Source organism: Ochotona princeps, chromosome 1 (assembly GCF_030435755.1).
Source record: "Ochotona princeps isolate mOchPri1 chromosome 1, mOchPri1.hap1, whole genome shotgun sequence".
In the NCBI taxonomy this organism is placed as follows: domain Eukaryota; kingdom Metazoa; phylum Chordata; class Mammalia; order Lagomorpha; family Ochotonidae; genus Ochotona; species Ochotona princeps.
The window spans coordinates 50,483,477-50,503,832 of record NC_080832.1 but is presented as its reverse complement, the minus strand read 5'-3'; the positions used below and the strand labels follow the sequence as shown (position 1 = coordinate 50,503,832).

Below are 20,356 nucleotides of genomic sequence, written 5' to 3'. Positions count from 1 at the left end.
CATTAATTACATTGTGTTGTAATTACATAGAATCTGGGATTCTTCCCCCTCTCCCCCCATGGTGGGTTCCTCCACCCCGCTGCATAACCATAGTTCAAGTTCAGTTGAAATTCCCTCCCTGCAAGTATTTGCCAAGCATAGAGTCCAACATCCCATAGTCCAGACAAGTCTTATAATATATGAATATGACATTTATAAAAATATTTAAATATATTCATAAATATATATTTATGATTATTTATTTATTTATTTAATCACTGGAAAGGCAGATATATAGAGAAAAGGAGAGACAGCCAGAGCTGAGCTGATCTGATCCGAAGCCAGATGTCAGGAGCTTCTTCCGGATCTACCAGGTGGGTGCACAATCCCAAGACTTTGGGCCATCCTCTACTGCTTTCTCAGGCCACAAGTAGAGAGCTGGAGGGGAAGTGGAGCCACCAGGGCACAAATTAGTCCCCTTGTGGGATTCAGGCATTTGTAAGGCAAGGACTTAACCACTAGGCTACCACACCAGGCCCAAATAAAACACTACTAAAAATTTAAAGTAGGGCTGGGAGAACTCTTTTCTGCCAAGGGCCATTTGGATAGTTATAATATCATTCATGGGCCATACAAAGGTATCAATTTAAAAATCTGCCTGTCGGGCCCGGCGGCATGGCCTAACGGCTAAAGTCCTCGCCTTGAACGCCCCGGGATCCCATATGGGCGCCGGTTCTGGTCCCGGCGGCTCCACTTCCCATCCAGCTCCCTGCTTGTGGCCTGGGAAAGCAGTTGAGGACGGCCCAAAGCCTTGGGACACTGCACCCGCATGGGAGACCCAGAAGAGGTTCCAGGTTCCCGGCTTCGGATCGGCGCGCATCAGCCCGTTGCGGCTCACTTGGGGAGTGAATCATCGGACGGAAGATCTTCCTCTCTGTCTCTCCTCCTCTCTGTATATCTGACTGTAATAAAATGAATAAATCTTAAAAAAAAAAATCTGCCTGTTATAGATTTCCTGAATTTTGAGTTCTGCCTAGTTGTCCAGGTAGGGCCAGATCAAATGGTTTTGCAGGCCTTATACAATCTGCTGGCCAGACATTCCCCACCACTGATAAAAAGTGATCTTGTTTACTTTTGAGTACAGCTTTCTTTGTTCATACGTGAAACAGAAGTGACTACTTCAATATATCATCTGTAGAATTATACCAGCAACAGAAAAATCCCAGTTTAATGATTCCAGGTTCCTGTTAGCATTATCAGGTATTTAAACAGAAAATCAAATCATGGTTCTATTCTGTTTTCAATCTATCTCACAGGCTCAAAATAAAGCCTGTGGAAGTCTACTAGGTCAGAGGTAAAACATCTCATGCTCTGGTAAAGGCCACTATGAACAGCAAAGGGTTCCACAAATGATTTTTTTCACAGTGATGATACAAATCAAATTCTGTGATGCTAAAATCAAGAAACCTATTGAGCAGAGAGTTACTTAGATATTTGGGACTGTTCATGCATCATTCTTAACTGCATTCAACCAAGTGGCTCTCTCTTAACAAATGCAAAAAGAACTGCAGATGTAGAAACTGCCACAGTGATGCTTGGGACTCCTGCACCCTGGAGTCTTTGGGCTCAAGTTCTGGCTCTCCTGATTCCAGCTTCCTGCCTATGCACCCAAGGAGGTTGTGGGTGATGATTCAAGTACAGGGGTCATCCCTGCCACAGAGGTGGGATATCTGGACTGAGATCCAGGCTTTGTCTTGAACCTGGATCAGCTTAGGATATTGTAGCCATTTAAGGAATGTACTGGCAGATGAGATACCTGCCTCGCTTCCTTTAATAAAAAAAAAAAAAACTTTTAAAAATAAATGGACAAATACTTTTATATACCCCCATTCAGATTTGGGATGGTTCATAGGCTTGAAGCTCAAACCATGGAAGCTGGGGGACAAAGTCAATACTGAATACAAAACACACTTCAGCATCTCACGTCATCACCCACTGCTGAGTTGAAGAAATGTCTGAGAAACCACTCTCAAAGTCAACCTGAGTGTGATATATTGCTACACTAGACAACATCTTTGAAGTCTGAGTACATTCTGTTTAGAACCAGTTAGAAATCTTCGACCTGATCAGTAGATGAAGCAGCAAAAATATTTTGGCTTTTGAAAGCTTGAGCCAATTGCAATTATTGAAAGTAAGGTTTGTGGAGCTAGCACTATGGTATAGTAGGCTAGGTCTCTGCCTATGGTGCTGGCATCCATATGGGTGCCAATTCTTATCCCAGTTACTCCACTTCCAATCCAGCTCCCTGCTTATGGCCTGGCAAAGTATCTCATGCCCTTTATTCCCTGCACCCATGTGGAAGACCCGGAAGAAGCTCCTGGCTTGGCTCCTGGCTTCAGATCAACTCAACTACATTTGTTGTGGCCATTTTGTTAGTGAACCAATGGAAGGAAGACCTCTCTGTCTCTTCTTTTCTCTGTAACTCTGTCTTTTAAATGAATGAACACATCTTGTTTTTTAGAAAAAGGAAGTAAGGTTTGTAAATAAGAGATGCTGAGATCTATCACAACAGTAAAGGAGTAACTGGACATTTTAAACGATAGCAACTTGAATGGTGTCTGAAATTATTTTAAACTACAGTTTGAAGTTTTGTAACATCTTCACCTGCACTGACTTTCTGATGGAGTGCCCAGTTTGAGCTGAGCACATAAATGTTCTCCATTGGAGTAGGTGAGTGGACTGTGATATCATGTCATCTAAATTCCACAAGACATTCAAAAGAACCGTAAGAGCATCATATTTTCCTAAGTTTTGTCTTTTACAACATTTGTTGAAGGTAATAATTCTGAAGAGGGAAGATGACATATGAAAGTACTAAACCTATCGACACATTTCAATGTGAAAACAACTGTTGAAGAGCCTCCATTGAGTACACTTTGTTTTGAGCTTACCACAAAATTGCATCTGCAGCAATATTTCTGCAAAAGTCAGAAATATCTGAATGGTTTGCAAATGCCTTTATGAGTAAACTAACAGCAATTTATTCTTTATTAAAAATATCAATGTCATGGATACAGGCAACATGGCTAAGAAATTGACTGAAATGTGTAATATTTACCAGAGATCACTCTGTATGTATGTATTAATAGTGCTAATCAATAAAGCTCTCTAGTTAAATGGACCTTTTTTCAGCTTTATTTGTGCAAAGATTTTGAATAGAACTGCTTTACAAGCATAAAATATTTTTGAAAAATCTTACATAGTCATATATCAATTTTTAAGAAATAACTTTATTCATTTAGCCATTCTTTCCCACTTAAGTTATATGGTTCCCCTGTGTCTCTCAGCTCCTATTCACAGGCAAGGTAAATACAACACACACTTTTGTTTTCAGAAGACTGGCTCAGTGTCATCGTAATCATTAGGCAGAAAAACGCATTTTTAGTATCTCCAAACAGCAACTCCCTGACTTTTTCCTATCACATCCCTAGTTAAAGTACATTTTTAGAGTAGGCTGAGAGATTACCAGGGATGTCAAGAGACTGGTTTTACAATCATCATCTTAGTTGCAGCATCATCCTTGTTTGAGAGCCACACAGATGATATGCAATTAAAAAGAAGGTTCTCCCCTGCTGTCATACGAATGTGCTGTTAACTGCTTACGAATTATGCTTGGAAATAACTCCTTTCACAAACTGATGCTTTATTTAGTACATGAGGCTTGACTAGAAATGAAGAGTGTCTCCCTGCATGCTTAGACACAATTTCTAGTATTCACCTGGCTACCTTTAAAATATGAAACTGAAAAATAAGGCACAGTAAAAATACCCCTCTGGTGTCCAGCAACAAGTTAAGTTCATTAGAGAAAGCTTGAAATCCCAGTGCTTCCCCCAGAATGAGGCCCCGAGGCCACTGGGGTTCTCTCTCCCAGGGTACCGGCAAGAGCTGTGGCTGAACAAGGGCAAATCCATCCTTGGATACACGAAGATAACAGGCACACAACGCAAGCCCTTGAGAAGACAGGAGTTCACAATCCTTCACAAAAAATAAACCTACTACAGGCAGATGAAGGCATGATTTACTCAAAGGAAAAAGTGGTATACTATAAGAGTGTAAGTAGTGTAAGAGTGTAAGTACCTTCCCACCCTCCCCCAAATAAGAACATAGCCTGCAGCAGGTGTTAGCACAGTGTTTAAGTTTCTACTTGGAGTGCTCACATTCCCATATTTGGAGTTCCTAGGTTTTAGTCTCAGCTGCTGTGTTTCCCATCTAGCTTACTGTCACTGTGCACCCGGGGAAACAGCAGATGACGGCTTGAGTGCTTGAGTCCCTGCCACCCATGTAGGAAACATAGACTGAGTTTCTACCCAGCTGGCACTGGGTTTCTATGGGTATTTCAGAACGTAAATCAGTAGGTGGAAGACCTTTCTTCATCTATCTGTCTGCCTTTCAGATAAAATGAAAGTAAACAAATATATACACATATGTATGTGTGTGTATATATATATGCCTTTGTCTCTCTCTATATATATATGCCTATTATCTGTGTATCTGTATATATCTTTCAAATACAGTGTAGCAGACCTAAAATGTGCCTGGTCTACTCAACTAAATATAAGAGATGTTACTTGAAAGAAATACAGAAACAGAGAGAGAGAGAGAGATCTTCCATATGCTGGTTCACTCCCTAAATAGCCACAATGGGTGGCTAGACCAATCCAAAGCCAGAAGACAGGAGCTTTATCCAGCTCTCTCATGTGGGCGGCATGGGCCCAAGTACTTGTGCCATCTTCCACTGCTTTCCCAGGCACATTAGCAGGAAGCTGGATCTGAACTGAAACCAGCTGGAATCCAACTGGCAGCCCTATGAGAAGTCATGACACAGGTGAGGATTTCACCCACTACTCTACAACTCCAGACTCAAAAGATATTACTATATTTTTACATGCTTGAATTGAACTTAATTGCAGTCACTTGCTATTTTCAGATAGCTTTTTATTTTCGGAGTTAAAACTTCAGTTGCAGGGCCAGCACAGTAGCCTAGCGGCTATAGAGCCAGGGCAGTGATGAGAGAAGATCTGGTCTAGTTTTTCTTGTTCTTTGTCTTTGGACGTTGGTCTGGCTCTGTTGCTGGACAGTTTCTGTGCCCACAATGCCAATCAATTTCTAGCCCTCTCTGTTCTGTCTTCTCTATTCTGGCTCCAGGCCTTTCAGCACCTCTATAACTGCCCTAAACAGCAAAAAGGACTGCTGGCATTTCTTCTCCATGTGCAGGCATTGGGGACCTGGCAGAGGACACGGACTATATGCTGTGCTGCAGGGCACCGTACAAGGTGGCTTCCTTCCAACAGGATGTAAGAGCTCCTCCATCCACCTGGGGTGCCAGGCTTCTCACTGACCCCACAGGCAGAAGTTGTGGGGAACAGACATTGGATACAAGTAACAGATTCATTTGTCAACTCTAGATCCTGAATCTGCAAGTTCTTCCCATCAGCTTAGCAAGGAATTTTCTCCTCCCTGGGATAACAGCAACCCCTGCAGCCTCCCTCCTGCAAAGCTTTACATGAAATATATTCCAGGCCATCTGAGCTGGAGCTCCTTGGAATCCACAAATCATTCCTCCCCGAGCAAAGCTTGCCTATTTTAAATGAAGGCCTGGGCTAACTCTGCTCTCTGAAACCTGCTTGAAAGGCCTGTTTGAGATGTCAGAAACTGAACAATGTCTTCCTTGTCCTTGGTCATGCTCTGTCCTCCCCTCCATTGATGTCATGGAATCCTTCGTCTCAATGGGGGAGACTCCCAGGGCAACAAGAATTAGGAGGAAGGGAAAGTCAGTACACTATCCGTTCAAAATACGATTCTCACTAGCCAGCTGCTCACAATGCAAGGTCTCAGAGCTCCCAGAATGCTCATCTGGGACTTTTAAAATTCTAAGCGCAACACTTCGATATGTTATTCTTTCAGAGACACCATTTGTACATTTTTGAACCAAGGGCAAAAGGTACTTCCGGCTTCAGTTTGCTGAATTCTTCACATCTGAGTGAAGACCCACTCAGCAGGAAGCTGCTGACCACTGGCATCATTCTGGAACTCTCTGATTCCCTAGATGTCCTCAGCCAAAGGCCTCTGCACCACTGGTCTCGCCTCATCACTGGTCTCGCCTCCTCCGTGTCTTGTGCTCCCTTGCCACATCCTGAGGCCTCAGGGCTTTTCTTTCCTGCTCTTGTGACCCAATCCAAGTTCACACCCACTATCTTGCCTGAACTCCACTTTTCATTGATTCAACTGATATTTTCTATAGTTTCTTGGAACATACCCTTTTCACATAACTAGTCCAATCAATTCCTCATTCTAAGTCAAGGCAGGGTCAAATTTTCCACTCCATACTGGCAAGTACCACCAGGCAAAGTCACAAAATTGAGCTAAAAGGAATCATTTAAAAAAACAAAAACCTGGAAATTCCCAGTACAGCCTCAGTCTGCAACATTTTTTATCCATCTATCCCTCTACCTTAGTTCCTCTACTAGAATGTCCAACCTTCTTCTCCATTTCCCAAATCTTTCCAACCTCAGATGATGATGACTCTACCTCCAATTTTGCTGAAAAGTTCCAGGACATTCCACATCTAGAATTTCTCCCTTCTCACACATAAATTTCACTATATCCTTTTCTCTCTATGGTGATGGTGAAAATCATGTTGTGCCTGCCACTTAGCGTTCAGTTTTGTAAAACACCTTCTTAATTTTTTTCTCCCTATGCTTTTTAATGATTACCTTATTCTCAAAAGTACAACTCTCTGGGGTCCCTTTCCTATTTGGAAAAAAAGATTCTTTGCAGATGTAATGCAGGGTCTAGAGGTAAGATCATGCTGTATTTGGTGGATTTAAGTGCAATGATGAGTGTTTTTGTAAGAGAGGGGGGATTATAGTACTGTGTCTGCAAGACACGGGAAGCCACCAAAAGCCAGGAAAATGACAGGAACAGATTTTCTCTTGAGAAGGAACCAACCCTGATAACATTCTGACTTCCGGCCTCTACAACTGTGAGAACTTTCTCTGTTGTTTTAAGCTATCCAGTTGGTGAGAACTTGTTGCAGCAGCCCCAGAAGACTAACACAATGGCTAACTCTACATTTACCAGTTTACCCCTACCAACTCTCCACTGATCTTCATTTGTATATTCCTTTTTTCCCTGTACCCCTCCTCCACCAACCTCCTTCTCCAGTGAATCATTCCCACTGAGGGCCCAGAGGGGTGCTCTGGGGGAAGCCAGGGCTTCCACCACAACATGAAGAGCAGAGAAGGTGGTTGGCTTGCTTTGGGTGTCCCAGATAGACGATCCCAACACTTTTACATGCTGTACTCTTTCCCTTACAGCATGCCAAGTCCGGAGTGCAATAAAATAAGGCTAGAGTTTTTCAAGCACTAAGCCTCATTGGTTCACACTCATGGAAACACTAACCAGGGGCTTCTGGCACCCCCAGAGGCATCTGGTACCATCCATTCCACCAGTTCTTCCAGATCTCTCTCAGCCACCTCAATTTGGTCTTCATGGAACAATCCTCAGCTGCTAAGTGAAGAGCCTCTATCTCTTGACCATCTGAAATCAAGACTCCATTGAATAACCATCAGACAGGGGGCAATCACAGGGTCAGCCACACTTATACATAAGAAGGGCAAGGCATGGCACACTATCTGTGCTTTGGCCCTTTTTTGCACACAAGATTAGAAGGTAGAATCACTGTGCTTTCTCCCAAGGCATCAGGATCTCAGTTGGAATCTTAAACACATATGGACAACCAAAATCTGAATTCTAGTCCATGAGTCCAAGGCTCTGTCCATGCAGGGAACATAATGTACAGCTTACGTGAAGAAAATTTCCTGTAGCTGCATCTCATTTGAGAAGTACTGAAATCCACATCTGAGACCTCCCAACTTGAAAGCTTGACCCACAACCAACGAGCACTTAAAAAGTACACAGTTCAGTGTAGTGTAAGGCACATAACAAACTACATAAGGTGCACGTTCAGCTGATGAGAAGCTTGCCACTGAAAACAGACAGCGTTGATGCTGACACAGACAAAAGTGGTGGCATGCGAACAAACTGGATAAATATAGAAAAAGGTGGCGTCCATGCCAGCAAGGGGGAAAATGACTTCTGTCAGGGTGGCTGGCCATTTCCCATTTCTAAGGTGATGGGGAGAGGGCAGGAAAAACGTCAAAATCACAGATGGTACATGGATAAAACAAGGGACAAAACCTTCACACTGCTTCCCAGGGCTCACAATGGCATTTCAAACAACAGTGAAGTAGCAGGTAGCTCCTCCCAGCTGCAGTGGTTGGTCTGCCTCCACAGGAAGCTTCTGATCACTCTCCAGCCCAGATCCATTAAACCTGGCATCCGTGTGGGAACTAGGCAGGGGAAGCCATTAATGAGGAATCACAGGGATCTCTGCACAGGTAGCTGAAAAAGGCTCTAAACGAATGCCTGACACACATGACCTGTTGGACTGTTGCGTCTTTTGTTAGCGAAAGGATTCAAGCAGTCCCAACTACAGAAAACATTTTCTAAAGCATCTTTTCAATCATCCTTGCAAAAGACATACCAACAGAGGCTGTCACTGAGCTGTCACATTAAATTGTTACTTGGTAGGATCTTAAGCTTGAGACAGGAGCCTCCTCTAAGCCCAGGAGATTCTTCAGATGATGATAATGCAAAGTGAACAGAATGAATGCATGAGGAGGAAGGCACTCCTACCACCAATGCAGGGTTAGGGATGGCCAGGAACTCTGCTGAATGCTGCTTTCAGAAGTCTAGAAATGGCAGATATCTAAGGAGTAAGAGCACCTGCTTTCTCTAGCCCATATTTTCAACACCAAAGATCTACTGGGCCTCTCTCGCCTGTCCCCTCCTTCACTATTGTACTCCTCCAGTCTACTTCAGATTCTTTGAAACAGTCTGCATTTTCTGCAATCTTGGATGTTGTTCTGTACTATTGGTAGTATCCAATGATGTATTTATAGTTAGAATTTTGTTGGTGAAAACCTGATGGCAGAAGATGAAGAAGTAACTTATTTCCTTGGTCACTCCAAACTTTTAACCAAAAGCACAAGGTGCTGAGGGGGAAAAAGGTCTTTGAACAGACCATTCTCAAAACACAATGGTAGCTCCTAGAATAGTCTACTGTAGCAATCAAACTTAAACAATGTGCATCCCTGAAAAATAAATCTAGTGCTCCCAGAAAATTACAGAAGCTCAATGTCCAGCAATATGCCAGCCTAGTATCGATGCTGCCTAGGTCACAAAGTCTAGTATCCCGACCCCAGGGTCTGGCTAATTAAATATCTACTAAATATCTACTGTGTGTCTGTCCTACATGCTATAGGTGGAAAGACAAAGGGAAGGGCAGGGGAACAAAAAATGCTGTTGCAAACAAAAGACCAACAATTTCATGAGAAGACAAAATCCATATATTGGGATTTCTAGGAGACCTGGATTCTAGTCTAACTAAATTAGGCAACCATTTAAAAAATTCTTTTATCTTTAAATAAAAGTATTTAACTTACAATGCAAGGTATCATTTATTAGGAAGCAACTGAGAGATACAAATGTTCAATGTAATGAGGAGACTGGTGGAAACCTTGCCAAAGATGGTACTCCAGTCAGGCTCCCACACATGAACAGAACTGTAAGGGAAAGAAGCATTAGGCTACAACACATATTCAATATTAATGAGATAGCAGATGGATATCTGGCTAATTAAGTCTTAGTGGATTAGTAAATGAGGTGAGCCAAGTTGACTGAGCAAGAATGGCAGACCATGTAAGTTCAGCCTAAGGAATCTAGACTTAGTATTATCATCCAAAGGGTTCTTTGCCAAGGGATAAAGGAAAAGAACTAACATCTATGATCAACTGCCTATCCATTCTTCCATGGGTCAACAACTCCTCACTCAGTCTAGAAAGGTATGGGAGTAAAATAACGTTATTTGCAAATCAATGGTAGGATATAAAGATATGGCAAATCACGAAAGCACGCAGCAGGTGAATTAGCCACAAAGAACAGCCACGGAATGACATTTTCAAGTAGGAGACAATGATAGAAGATCTAAAACAACAGACTGCTGGAGTTCATGGAGAACTCACCTCTACAGAGTTTTCCATGAGATACATATCTTGCAATAAAGTGTCATGTTATTGAGATATGAAAAAATAAACTGGACAATAAACAATGACCTCCAAACTCAGAAAGCGACAAGAGAACCCATTAATAAAAATTATTTGTTCAAGTATCTTTGTACGTCCCTTTTATAAGCAACAAATCACATCACTTTTGGAATAAAATGAAAACAAAATTGAAATGAAGATAACACTTCACACTATTTGAAGTTATTACTGCATTCATTTGTATGGAGATAAAAGAATGTGTGGGTATTTATTTACTTCTTCAGCAGAATGTAAATGGGATAGGATTTCACAGAAGCACGGACTCAGTCACTTTTTCTGGGCATTAAGTGAAGAAAGGATTGGCAAAAGTGCCTTGGGCTTTGTTGTGGGAAAGGAGATCTGGCTCATTTCTAATTTTCCATTAAAGCCCTACTTTTCAATATAAAGCAGATGGAATTCTTACACAACTCAATGAAAAAAAAAAACCTACTATTTCTGGGTGCCCCGAAGATGGAAGAGCTAAAAATGTACTCATCAGATAAAATCCCAGCAGCATAGTGCAGAGGATCAGGTACTTGCCAATCGCTGTTACCTAAGCAAGAAGGCATTTCTGTGACAGTGTTGTGGTCCCTGGGCTCTGCTCAGGTTGTGGCTCCCTTTGAGTCTGATTGGCGACTTTGGCCACCTTTCCATGCACTCCCACCATCAGACCTCAGGCTCCCTGCGCTTGCTACATTCCTTGTCTTTCGGAAGCTGCCTCTCAACCATTCCATACTCACCACAGGTCTCATATACAGGAAGGATTTCAACATGCGAATCAGAACAAGGCCTAGGAACATGCATTCTACAAGATTCTCAAAATACTAATGCAAACACAGCCTTAAAGCTTTTTTCTCATCATGAGTCAAACAAGCCCTAAGTCAACAGATGAGGAAGTCTTTAAGAAGTTCATGGAAAATGCACATTAGAAAAACAAACAAACAAACAAAAAAACTATGCATGGCTTGCACTGGAACTGGACAGCCTGAGTACAGATCCCAGCTGCCACATACTCACCTGCGTACCCCTGGCTGAGTCACTTACTCTCCATGCCTCTGTTTGCTCATCTTCTAAATACTGATTCACTGATAAACACTAAATATAGCACTGTGTGTGGTGTCAACAAATCAGCCAACAACAAGTAAGATAGAGTTTGTAAGAAAGTGGCAATGGCCACGCAGGGAAGGAGGGTGAGGGTAGGATGGTACCCAAGTGCTATGGAAGCCTAGAGGCAGAAGGGAGGGCGCACTGCCAGGGGGCCAGTCTCTAGCAGTCATCAGAAAGCATGAGGTTGCACAACAGGGAATATGTGCCTTGGTTTCTCCCAACATATGCATGGGAGGAACTGCAAAAGTGAGTGCAAGCAGGGAGGGAGTAAGGAGCCGCCACGTTGGAGGAAGAGCAGGGATGAGTTTAGGAGTCACAGGCATCAGGCTTCTCCCTGAGCCTTATCTCCCCATCAGATGAATGAGGATACTAACCCCTGCTTCACGGAGTTGTCAGGAGTGAGGAAATGACCATGTGTGGAAGCCCTGAACACATTCCCCACAGGGTTACCATTTCTCTGATGTATTCAGAGAGGGTTGAGTAGCTTTCTCACACTCTAAGAGGGAGGCAAAGCAAAGCTGTGGTCCCCCCAAAAAGCTTTTCTCAACAGAAACGAGCAATGGTGAAAGGTTTCTCATAGTGCATGCTTTTTCCTCCCAAACCTTACAGCTAATGGGGACATCACTCACACTGGTACAGCTGGAGGCCAAGGGTTCATGAGGGCAGAAGAAGTGATGATCTTGGCCTTCCTAAAGAACACCCAAGAAGACCCGAGTTGCAGTTCACTTCCCATATGAGGAGTTGAGGGCCACAGGACTGTGCTCTCTTCCAGAAATCACAACTCCAAGACTTACAAACATTGTCAAGGTTTCACAAGTTAGTGTTATCTTTTCCTCCCACGTTCTTATTAGTCCATAAATCCAGTTCAGTTTATATCCTCCTAGGATTACTGCCTTTTAATCAAGTCCAGAATGTCACTTACTCCTCAGCTGTCTGTAACACATGTCATCCAAATCCATTCAGAAAATATAATTCAGGCTACTTACGTGTTTTTAGGAGCTGAATACTAGATTTGTTCTACTCAAAACACTTGAAAATAACTACAACCCTCTAAATAACTCAAAGCACTCTTTTTTCTTCATAGGAGCCAAGTCATAACCCCAAGGTGGGTTTTTTTTGTTTTTTGTTTTTTGTTTTTTTTTTGCTGTGGGGTTCACTCTATCTTTAGAAAGTCATGATGACATTCTGAAGTCAAACTCAAGATGTTTATATTGCTAATGGGTGAAAATATGGGGTTTCTTACTAAAACAAGAAAACCCTCTGGTAAGGCTGTTATGGTTTTGACTAAAAATGCTATTCTCAACCATATCATGTAAACAAATTTCCCACCTTTCCAATAATTCCTGTGCCAATGCTGCCAATTATACAAATCTCTTTCTAAAACACTACAGATTTCCTTATAAGTGCATGATACATTTTCATCTTCTTTTCCCTAACCAATGTATGAGAGATACTCCTCAAAACATTTATGAAGAGGGGAATTAAAAAATAAATCTATTTCAGCACACATTAAAAAATGAAACCTGTGTAGTCTTTTTCATAAACTTATTGAAGACCCTTCACCGTATGTGTCTCTGTGAGGACATATTCATGCACACACGTACACAAACACGTACATGTACACACACACGCCAACAGCAGCAAAGCCTTTCCTATGTGTGACTACTGTTGTAGTCGTTCATATTTATTAAATCACTGAATCCTCACAATGGTTCCTGTCCTATGAACTAAAGATGAAGACAGGGACGTACAGAGAGATGAACTATCTTGGCCCAATGGCTAAAAAAGGGATCAAACCTGTTCCCTGTCCTAAACCCTATGTCTGCTTTGGGTGAAAGGATCCAAGCCTAATGACTTTGACACCTTGGACAAGTTCCTTAAACCCCTCTCTGGATTTCATTTTCCCTCCTCACAAGGATAATGAATGTATGAACTACCTGATCTCCAAGTCTCTGGGCTCCATGACCTGTGTCCTTTCAGACTCCACAACAGTGTCCTTTATGGGATGAATGTTCTATGGGGTCTAACACCTGTTTCTGCCTGGACCTGGGAGCAGTGGACTTACAGGCTTCTATCCCTTAATTCCTCTGATGTTGCTCTGGCCAGGTTCTGAGATCTTTGGTTCTAAGTTCAATTGTACTTTTCATTCTTTATCTTTGCTGATTCCACTGGCTACTGATCATACCCCGGGCCCACCCAATATTCTGTCTTCCCCTCTCCTACTCAGGACCGGGGCTCAGTCTTGTCCCTATATACCCTGTACAGCTACCTCCATGACCTCACCCACATCCATGGCTGCACAGGTTTTCTAACTATCAACAGATCAATGTTGGGGACTACCTGTCTTCCTTCATCCCAATCCTACCTAGTCAACAGCCGGGAGACGCTTCCCCTGCAATTCCAAAGAGCTATTGTCTATTACTCATCTCTATGCCGCCACCTACTTTCCCAAAGCCAGGTACCTGCCTCCACCCCCAAGTCCTGCCTCATCCTCACTCTGTCTTTTTTGTTTCATTTCTACCTCTGTCCCAACCACTGAGATTCTCACCCTCACTTAGGGCCCCTCTGAGTTCGCATCACCACCATCCCTGCATCACTCCTGCCTGCCTTTGGTCAAAGGCCCACATTGCGGCCAGCCATCTTTACAAAAACACAGATCTGCCAACACCACACCTCCACTTACACCTCTTACATGGTGCTCAGGATAAAGAACTCACAAGAATCTTATGAACTGTCTTTTCCCTTGTCCATCTCTCAGCCACCCTTCTTGGCCCTGCACTTAGGAGCACTTTCCCAAAAGTCAGTACATTGACCACAAGAGCTGTGCTCTCTGGGGCAGTGGCCTTCCCACAACCCTCAGCACACCCCTTCCAGCTGCTCCTCTGGGCTGCCCCTCCATTCCCATCTCTGCTGGGCTGAAGCTTTCCTTTGGTGCTCTGGTGCTTCCTGAGAACAGCCTGCCCAAGATCACAGCATCTGTAACAGTGGCCAGAGATATCCTCATTTCTCAGCCAAACTAGCAGATAAGCTCCTCAGGGGTGGAGAGGCAGAACCACACCTCTTTGTGCCCCTGAAGCTACCAGCTCAATGTCTAGCAGATGGTAAGTGCGGTGGATGAATACAGCTGAGTGAGCACATTTATGTAGACAACTCAGAAGTTTACACAGGCTTTCGTATGGACCAGAGGAAAAACTTTAATTAAAAAAAAAGACTCATATTATTATACCATATAGTATGTATAAAATATGGTATGTATAACAATCTATATATATACTAATATATATAATATGTTATAGTAATACAATTATTGTCAGGATCAGTATGATATGCTTTCCCATTTTAAAATTTAGATTTTTTGGTTTTGTTTTGTTTCCCAGAGCGATAATAGATAATGGTCTCAACAGGATGGATGGGCATTTTGGTATTTTAACTCAGACATAAATTCATTTCTCATCAACAAGAAGCCTCAATTTCCAAAGCATTTTTTCCTCACCTCTTATGGCATCAGAATATAATTAGTATCATCATTATATCCACATGTAGTATTTGGAATATTGCCTAGTGACTGAGGGCAAGGATTGTGGAGCCCAATTATCTGGGCCTGGATTCTGACTGTGCTGCTTAGAAGGATCTTAGATTACTTACTTAAATACTGTTGAAAGTTGTTTCAGTTCCCCATCTGTAAAATGACTATAGGTAAAACCACTTCCAATCATTATTGTTGAGATCGCAGTTTTTTTATGGTCCCTAGCACAGAGTAAGTGCTCAACAAATGCCGGTGACTATTTGCCATTTCTAATTGCTCTAGTAGACTGAGCTCCTGAAGAACAACCAAAGCAGAGACATTCATTTCTACCACCCCAGCTGCCCCTGTGCCTTGTACAAAAAGCACACTAGGCTAATGTTTGTAGAACAGATGAATACAATGAAGTGTTTCTAGAAAAATGGGTATTATTGATTATGGGGACTTATGAGCAGAGCTGCTCCAACAAGCTCGAGGCCCGTCAAGAATTGAGTCTATCCAGGATGCTGGCAGCTCCCCTGCTCCTTGAGGTATTCCATGGAATTTGAAGAGTGCAAAGACATCAAGAGTCCAGAAAGCCAAATGGGAGAGAAGAGGAGGGCTGACAGAGCCTCCAACCTTTTTGTTAAGCTGCAAGGCTGTGGGGCAAGGAGTTTCACCTCTACTTCATTTCTTTTTCCAATACAAGGATGGGGACTCGTGTCCTGCCAAGAGTCATCTGGATATCAACCACATCATTTCGCAGGTCATACAAAGTTACCAACTTGCAAATTAGCCTTATAGATGCAATAAATTTTGAGTTTCTCCTGCATGGCCTTAAACAGCCCGTGAACCAGATGTTCCCCATCCTTGGAAGAGAAAGCAAAGCTGTGTGTAATTTCACATTACCCTCCTAGCTACATTGGAAATCTATGTAATCTTCAGATTTAAAGAACAAGGCTGAGAAAGGTGCTTCTGGAGTGAAAGAACCACACCAAAGTCAACAAAGGAAGTATCAGATGATGACGCCATATCAGTTGCTGAGTAGGAACTGGCCCCTTCAAACAATGCAAAAAGCAAGATTTTGGCAACATGCTTAGGATAAAAAAATCTGAACTTATAAAACCAAAAAAAAAAAAAAGCAGTTATGGTGTCAGCTCTTGGTTTCCATTTAATTCCCATCAGTCTATAAGCTTCTTTCTAAAAGGCAGTTATTAATTTAATTCAAAGTCAGAGAGGGGGAGAGACAGAGAGAGGTCTATCATCTGCTGGTTCACTCCCCACATGGCCACAATAATCAAAGCTGCACCAAGCTGAACACAGCAGTCAAGAGCTTCATCTGGTCTCCCATATGAGTAGTGGGGGCCCAAACATTCAGGTCATCCTTTGTTGCTTTTGCCATCATTAGCAGGGAATAGCAAGGACTTAATAGGCACCTTTATGGGATGCCAATGTCACAGGCAATGGCTTTACCTGCTACGCTACAATACCGAATCCCCATAAGTTTTCTGAGAACACTGAATGTGCCTGGTTAAGTGCCCAGTATTTGGCAAAACAATTGAACAAAAATATATTTCTTCTTTTTTTTTTTCTGGGTGCGTTCCTAAACTACATTTCCCAAGCTCCTTTGCAACTAAATGTGGCCACATAATTTGCCTTCATGTAAAGAATGTGAGTGGAAATAATGGGCACTGTTCCCAGGTCAAACATTTTATTATTTTAATTTATTCATTTTTATTGGAAAGGCAGATTTACAGAAAGAAGGAGAGACTGGGAAAAAGATTTTCCATCCATTGGTTCACTCTCCAGGTGGCTGCAACAGCTGCAGCTGAGCTGATCTGAAGCCAGCATTCTTCTGGGTCTCCCACACGGGTACAGGGTCCCAAAGCTTTGGGCCATCCTCAACTGTTTTCCCAGTCCACAAGCAGGGAGGTGGGAGGGAAGTGGAGAGGCTGGGACATGAACCAGTGACCATCTGCGATCCCAGTGCTTGCAAGGTAAAGATGTAGCTACTGAGCCACTGTGCCAGCAGGCCCCAGGTCAAGCATTTTAAAAGCAGGTATAATCTCCTTCCAGTCTTTCTCCTCCTCTATCAACCAAAACAAGTTATAACGACTTAGTGCTGTTACAAGACAGGTGTGGGATCTAGAGTCACTGCATTCACACAAACCACACACTGCCCAGAAACATTTTGTTCGGAATATTACATGAACCAGAATAAACATCTTTCGCTTCTTGCAATTTTTTTTTGCAACTTTTCATGTTTACAGACCTGTTTGCCACTGTTGCTAACATTGGCCTGGTTAAAACAGACACTGAGTGCATACCAAGTACCTAACCATATTTGTTCTTTTTTTCAAACACTGAATTCCAATGAAGGTAAAACTCAATCGTAAACAACACAAGATCAGGTTCTCTTGTTCAATGTATTGACTGGAAAAAGACAAAGGTCAAATGTAAGGCCTCCTGTTACAATTTGAAAACAAATTTGGGAGAAAAGCGATTTTTTTTGGAAGGGAGAAGATAGAGAAGCGTTCGTAGAAGAAATGACATTTGAGATGGGCCTCAAAGGTTCAACAGGATTTCAAGCAAGTCAGATGGAGTAGGCGACTCCAGACCTGGGAGAAAATGCATATTTGTTCACATTCAACCATGCCATTACTGGTAAGTTGGCCAACAGAGTATAAGTTTATGGTGCACTGACTTTCCTTCTTGGTTCTGGCACCAAATAACCCTTTGTACAATACACTCATTAGTTCTATCCTTCATTTTTCCATGATATCTTAGAAGGTGCAGAAGCAAATGTATAATAAATCATAACACCCTTTCCTAATAAATTCTTTAAGAGCAAACTTGATGGAACTCAGAAAGAGTTAGGGAGCTACACTTTTGGGAATCAATGGGTCTCATCAAAGTGCTGATACCTTCGATTAAGTGTGCAAGTGCCCTGTTGGCTCACAAAATGGAACACCAGGAGCCCTATATGGACATGAACATTTCCTCTTTAAGAAGACATCCTCTGTTCGCAGCCAAGTGCTCACAAGGCCTCAGGTAGTGAAACCACTTCCTACCAAAGCCTGTGAATTCCTTCATCAGAGAGCATGGTATCCACTGGGTAGGAGAGAGAGAAAGATGCAAACAGTGGAAAGAATGGCAGTAGTTTGGGTGGTGTGAGGAAGGATGTGGGTGTCTGAAGGCTAAGGTGAAACAGGCATGAAACCAATTTCATGTTTTGATGTCTCTGAGCACTTACTGAAATCAAAGGGTGAAACATCCCTGGGCTGACAAGATTTCATTTCCAAAGATCAGCACAGTGGCTTTAGACCGGAGAGAAGAAGCAAATCAACTTGTCCATACCAATTTCATTGACTCAGAAACAACAAATTCTAACCCCAACACCAAATATCCCCCACCGCAGCCCTGAGTATCCCACAAAAGAGGGTGGGGTGGGGTGGAGCACATAATAAGGTGGAGACACTACCTCAAAAGTAGAGCAACTTTCAGAAGGCTGGAGTAACTGTCCCCTTACATCTGAGAAATCCTGCAGTTGTCACTCAACACTATGGACACAGCAAAATGCCGGCACCTGCCAGCCCACATCCGGGTGGGAGGTAGTGGTGGCTCATAATTTTTGGTAAAGGAGGATAGAAACACACCAAGAGGATATGGGTTGCTTCCTAGACAAGAAAGGAAATCCCTGGCGAAGACAAATAAGAAACACCATGCCTCCCCTTGGGTACTTGGGAATGTGTCTCCTCACACTGAAAAGGCTCTTTGTGCCCCCCCACACACACACACGCACGGCTGGGCCGGGTGATTTGTTGGGGGAGGGGAGAAGGGGAAAAGCCAGAAGGGTGATTTTATTATCCCTCTTCCCGGGGAGTTCCAACAAGTCCTCTCCTGGGGCTGGTGGCCTCTTTCTCAGGCCCAGTCTCCTCCAGCTAGCCGCAGAGATAAGAGGGGAGGGGACCAAACAAAAACAGCTACCAACCAGGGAAGTCGGGAGGAAATGCAGCTTGGGAGCCGGGAGGGGGAGGAGAAAGAAGATCCAGGGAACAGCAGGGGTGGGGGCCAGAGCCCTGAAGGCGAGGTCCCCCGCACCCGAGAAGCGGGAAGGCGGCGGTGGTGGCACAGGCAGAGCGAAGGGGAGGATGGCGGAGTGCAGGGAGCTGCCAGGAACTGGCAGAGGATGCAAGCGGGGGAAGGCGATGGCCCCGAGGGCGGGGATCGCGAGGTGGAGTGGGGCAGGGGCGAGTGGGGAGGGAAGCAACACTGGGCATCAATTATTAAGTGATTACATCATCCCCGACATTAAACAACACACACACATACACACAGAGCCGGGTTCCCGCTGGGGGCCCCCTGAAAAGAGGGCGGGGGCGGAGTCTGGGCCAGTCTCGCCCCCAGGTCAATTCCGATTTTCACGCGGCGCCTGCTTGCGGGACGAGCAAAGGGCCCAATCCCCACGCTGCCTTTGGGGCCGCGCCCCACCAGAGGTGTCCTCGATGGGCCGCGGGAAGAACCCCCTCCACGAGCCGTTCGCACGGCTGCCCGGCAGGGCGACTCGGAGGCAGTGGGTGGCCGCGGGCCAGAAGCCCCGGGCCCCGCGGCGGGGGCGGCTGCGTGGGGGCGCGGGCGGCCCGGCAGCATCTCGTGGTCCTCGCGCAGCATCTGCAGCGGCTTACCTGCGCGGCGTCAGGCACCGGAGCCCATTCACATGGTCCTCTCCTTGCTGTGGTCGGGCGCGGCTGCGGCGGCTCCGGCAGCTGCCCGGTGGGCCCTGGAGAGTGCCGAGGGGGCGGCGCCGGGTAGGGTGAAGGAGGGTACGGTGGGAAGGAGGGCGTCCCCGGCCCGGCGGCACGATCCCTCTGTGGTGCGGACGGCGGCCGCCGGGCGGTGCGGCGCGGGCGGTGGCTTTGTGTGCGTCCGGAGAGTCCTCGGCGTGCAGGAAGAAGCGCCGCACCCGGGCAGCTGCTGCTGGGGACGCGCAGCTCCAAGCGCAGCCTCACCCCTGCTCCTGTGACCGGCCGGCGGGCGGGTGTCGGCGGCCTTCAGCTGGCCGCGACCCCTCCTCCTCTCCCGCGGCAGCCCCCTCCCCGCCGGCTGAGCTCCTGACAGATGGCGCAACTGCAAAGACGCGCCGCCACCGCGGCTGCTCGCAGCGACTCCCGCGGATACTCCGGCCCTCCGGCTCCTGAGGAGAGCGAGCAGGGGGGCGGGGAAGCCCCAAGAGTGGCAGGCCGCGCGGCCCTATCAGAAGGCCCTTTGGGAGCTGCGCGCCTCCACCATTGGTGTGGGAGGCGGGGGCGGGACGGCCCTGGGTGGGGCCGCCCATGGGGTTGAGCGTTACTGTGGCAGCGGCATCCCGGCTGGCGTGCCGAGTAGGGGTGCTGGTGGGTGCGCGGGAGGAGGTGCGGGTGTTTTAAAGACTGAGGAGCTGTGAGCTGGGGAAAGATTAGGGCGGGAGATCGGCGGTAGGACTCGCGACTTCTCCTTTGCGGAGGATCGCAGGTGATACTACAGATGGGCACCTGCCATTCCTCTGAGATCCCGACAACCAGCG

General features: G+C 45.0%; 1 protein-coding gene across 3 annotated transcripts in view; it reads right to left on the bottom strand.

The window, feature by feature from the left end:
• FYN (FYN proto-oncogene, Src family tyrosine kinase) overlaps positions 1-19,985 on the bottom strand; it is a 231,985-nt gene extending 212,000 nt beyond the window's left edge. For all 3 annotated transcript variants that reach the window (XM_058657505.1, XM_058657613.1, XM_058657562.1), the window contains exon 1: positions 19,479-19,985. The gene's annotated coding sequence lies outside the window, so the exon portion shown is untranslated. The remainder of the gene's footprint in view (positions 1-19,478) is intronic.
• Between the last annotated feature and the right edge of the window lie 371 nt (positions 19,986-20,356).